Source organism: Thalassophryne amazonica, chromosome 2 (genome assembly GCF_902500255.1).
Source record: "Thalassophryne amazonica chromosome 2, fThaAma1.1, whole genome shotgun sequence".
NCBI classification, from domain to species: domain Eukaryota; kingdom Metazoa; phylum Chordata; class Actinopteri; order Batrachoidiformes; family Batrachoididae; genus Thalassophryne; species Thalassophryne amazonica.
In genome coordinates this window covers 100,872,228-100,877,311 of record NC_047104.1, presented here as the reverse complement: position 1 = coordinate 100,877,311, position 5,084 = coordinate 100,872,228, and positions in this window count along the sequence as shown.

The window sequence follows — 5,084 nt, the reverse complement described above, 5'->3', positions numbered from 1 at the left end:
TTTGCCCAGTTCAATGATGAAGCTTTTCAACAAACGGCAACACAGCTGACAATATATTTATTGTATTTCCTGTAAATCAGATGAGATTTATAATCTTAAAATGTACACTGATAAAACTCCGCCTCTGCTAGTTTCCAGTTTCACAAATTTTCCAAGGTCAAAGTCCTGTTAAAAGTGGCTTTTCATAAGCTAAATTAGATGTGATCAAATGTCAGGAGGATGTATTTAGTTCATGCACTTGAATCTGTTTTGTTTTTTCTCAACTTTTTCAGTTTCTGTATTTTTCAGATAATTTTCACAGAACATTGGTTATCTCTGCTATGCACAATTTGTCATTGCTTTTTGGCACTTGGTTTCTGATTGATAACTGGAAGACAGACAGACATAAAATTGGGACCTCCATCCAATTTTGTTGGTGTAGGTAAATCCATAACAGAAAAATGAGTGATTGAGATAAAATGCAACATGTGCATCAAATGGGTTTTTCAAAGTTAAATTCAAATGTCCACAATCCAGACCAGATCTGGATCAAACTTTGTCAGGTGATAGTGAGTGCTAGTCTGCACCTCACTTTAAAATATGACAGTAATTGGGACATGTTTAAGATATATTGTAAAATATACATTAAGGGGGTTTTCAATGTTAAATTTAAATGGCCACAAAATCTGGATCAGATCCAGATCAAACTTTGTCAGGTGATAGTGAGTGCTAGTCTGCACCTCACTTTAAAATATGACAGTAATTGGGACATGTTTAAGATATATTGTAAAATATACATTAAGGGGGTTTTCAATGTTAAATTTAAATGGCCACAAAATCTGGATCAGATCCAGATCAAACTTTGTCAGTCGATAAAGGATACCGTCCTGCATAATACTCTCAAATATGAAATTCATTTTTATATATTTTTTTTTTTTTTTTTGACAGTTGAATATTTGATCAATGTTAAAGATGGGGATTTTTCCTGACTTTGGCTTATGACCTTGAAAATTGAATCACTTCTTGACTATCAGGATATGAATCTTCAGTAAGTTTCATAATGATTTATGAAAAGTTGTGGGCTGTCCCCTATTTAAGGATGAAGCCAGCACCTGTTGAACATGCTTTTCTCTTTGAAAGCCTGAGGAAAATGGGACGGTCAAGACATTGTTCAGAATAACAGCGTAGTTTGATTAAAAAGTTGATTGGAGAGGGGAAAACTTTATAGGCTGTTCATCTACAATGATCTCCAATGCTTTAAAATGGACAAAAAAAAGACGCATGGAAGAAAACAGAAAACAACCATCAAAATGCATAGAAGAATAACCAGAATGGCAAAGGCTCACCTATTGATCAGCTCCAGGATGATCAAAGACAGTCTGGAGTTACCTGTAAGTGCTGTGACAGTTAGACGCCTGTGTGAGGCTAATTTATTTGCAAGAATCCCCCGCAAAGTCCCTCTGTTAAAAGACGTGCAGAAGAGGTTACAATTTGCCAAAGAACACATCAACTGGCCTAAAGAGAAATGGAGGAATATTTTGTGGACTGATGAGTAAAATTGTTCTTTTTGGGTCCAAGGGCCGCAGACAGTTTGTGAGACGACCCCCAAACTCTGAATTCAAGCCACAGTGAAGACAGTGAAGCATGGTTGTGCAAGCATCATGATATGGGCATGTTTCTCTTACTTTGGAGTTGGACCTATATATCGCATACCAGGTATCATGGATCAGTTTGGATATGTCATAATACTTGAAGAGGTCATGTTGCCTTATGCTGAAATTGATGTTTCAACAAGACAATGACCCCAAGCACACTAGTAAATGAGCAAAATCTTGGTTCCAAACCAACAAAATTAATGCCTCGCAGATGTGAAGAAATCATGAAAAACTGTGGTTATACAAATAAATACTAGTTTAGGGATTCACAGGATTGCTAAAAAAGCAGTTTGAACATAAGTTTTGAGTTTGTAGCATCAACAGCAGATGCTACTATTATTGTGAACACCCCCTTTTCTACTTTTTCTTTTTTTTACTAATAGCCCAATTTCATAGCCTTGAGTGTGCATATCATGAATGCTTGGTCTTGTTGGATTTGTGAGAATCTACTGAATCTACTGGTACCTTGTTTCCCATGTAACAATAAATATATTCAAAACCTGGATTAATCTTTTTAGTCACATAGCACTACTATTATTCTGAACACTACTGTAAGGTGCAAAATGTGAACATGATATATATTTTCTTTTGGTAAGTAGTTTACGGCCAATTACTTAATCACAAACCCTATGTTGGGGGGGGGGGACATTACTCCCAAAAGATGTCAACGCAATCTTAATTTTTCTGAGCTATACGTGCACATTTACAGTTTGGCCTATGTTCTATATGTTCACATATCACCGATCATTAGCTGTACATTCATATTACCTGTACACTGCTGTTTACAATTACTGTATGTATATTTTTAAATGTTTGTGGAAAAAAGGTATCCATTCCCAAAATACAATAACTTTGTCATATTTATATGGCAGTTGTATCCATATTTTGCAACGTATTGCTCATCTTAAATTCACTACGTGATTATATCATTCCAAGCAATAGCTGCAGAAAATAATTACTTTTTATATAGTTGAACATGCCTGGAAGACCTCCGTAAAGAATCACCTCACCTTACCACTTTCAGTGGGAAGCAACGGCTGAACGCCGACTCCCTCCTGGAACATCTCCCTCAGTGTGACTTTTTATAATATACACAAGAAGGACAGTCACCTCACCTGGATTAGGTAAACCTGGACATCCTCCTGAAGCTCGCAGGAGAGCACCTGGTGGCCAGGTCTACAACAGTGGGACTCTTGACACACACAGCCAGATAAAAAAATACACCATCACCATGCATGTGGGTTCACCACTTGCAAGGAGAGTGTAAAGGGTCTGGTGCAGTGTTATACAAGCAGTGGACAGGGGCAAAGGTTCACACATGATTGTACTGTACTTATACTCAGTAGAGAACCACTAGTCCACAGGCATAAGTTCAGGATGTTATCAATTCTGCCTTTTTCATAAACTTACGACATTTGAATTGTTTACCTCTTGAAAGCCAACACTGAATGTCCGTAACCTTTGATCCATCAGGCGGCACTGCATTAAAAACTGACATTGTGTAAAGGAGCTTACTGCATGGGCTCAGGAACCCTTCCAAGTTTGTCGCTACATCTACAAATGCAAGTTAAAACTCTACCATGCAAAGCGAAAGCCATACATCAACATCATCTAGAAATGCTGCCGCTGCCTTCTCTGAGCCCAAGCTCATTTGAAATGGAGAGACGCAAAGTGAAAAAGTCTGCTGTGGTCTGATGAGTCCACATTTGAAATTGTTTTTGAAATCATGGATGTCGTGTCCTCCAGACAAAAAAGGAAAAAGACCATCCAGATCACTACCAGCGCAAAGTTAAAAAGCCAGCATCTGTGATGGTATGGGGTGTGTTAGTGCCCACGGCATGGGCAACTTACACTTCTGTGATGGCACCATCAATGCTGAAAGGTACATCCAGGTTTTGGAGCAACACATGCTGCCATCCAAGCAACGTCTTTTTCAGGGACGTCCCTGCTCATTTCAGCAAGACAATGCCAAGCCACATTCTGCATGTGTTATAACAGTGTGGCTTCGTAGTAGAGTGCAGGTACTAGACTGGCCTGCCTGCAGTCCAGACCTGTCGCCCACTGAAAATGTGTGGCGCATTATGAAGCACAAAATATGACAACAGAGACCTCGGCCTGCTGAACAACTGAAGTCATACATCAAGCAAGAATGGGAAAGAATTCCACCTACAAAGCTTCAACAATTAGTGTCCTCAGTTCCCAAACACTTATTGAGTGTTGTTCGAAGGAAACGTGATGTAACACTGGTAAATATACAACCCCAATTCCAATGAAGTTGGGACGTTGTGTAAAATGTAAATAAAAACAGAATACAATGATTTGCAAATCCTCTTCCACCTATATTCAGTTGAATACACCACAAAAACACAATACTTAATGTTCAAACTGATAAACTATTGTTTTGTGCAAATATTTGCTCATTTTGAAATGGATGCCCGCAACACGTTTCAAAAAAGCTGGGACAGTGGTATGTTTACAACTGTGTTACATCACCTTTACTTCTAACAACACTTCAGCTGTTCAACAGTCCGGGGTCTTCGTTGTATTTTGCACCTGCACTCTTTTACTATGAAGCCACACTGTTGTAACACATGCAGAATGTGGCTTGGCATTGTCTTGTTGAAATAAGCAGGGACGTCCCTGAAAAAGACGTTGCTTGGATGGCAGCATGTGTTGCTCCAAAAACTGGATGTACCTTTCAGCATTGATGGTGCCATCACAGATGTGTAAGTTGCCCATGCCATTGAACTTTGTGCTGGGAACAATCTGGATGGTCTTTTTCCTCTTTTGTCTGGAGAACATAACATCCATGATTTTCAAAAACAATTTGAAACGTTGACTCATCAGACATCACACTTTCTTTGCATCTGCCCATCTCAAATGATCTTGGGCCCAGAGAAGGCGGTGGCGTGTTTGGATGTTGTTGATGTATGGCTTTTACTTTGCATGGTCAAGTTTTTAACTTGTGCTTGTAGATGTAGCTACAAACTGTGCTGACAATGGTTTCCTGAGGCCACGCGTTAAGATCCTTTACACAATGATGTCGGTTTTTAATGCAGTGCCGCCTGAGGGATCGAAGGTCACGGGCATTCAATGTTGGTTTTCGGTCTTGATGCTTACGTGTAGAAAGTTCTCCAGATTCTCTGAATCTTATGATTATATTATGGACTGTACATGATGGAACCACTAAATTCCTTGCAATTGAACGTTCAGAAAAATTGTTCTTAAACTGTTGGACTATTTTTTCACGAGGTTGTTCACAAAGTGGTGATCCTCGCCCCATCCTTGCTTGCGAACAGCTGAGACTTTTGGGGATGCTCCTTTTATACCCAATCATGACACTACCAATTAGTGTCCTCAGTTCCCAAATGCTTGAGTGTTGTTAGAAGGAAAGGCAATGTAACACAGTGGTAAACATACCACTGTCCCAACTTGAGCAAATATTTGCAC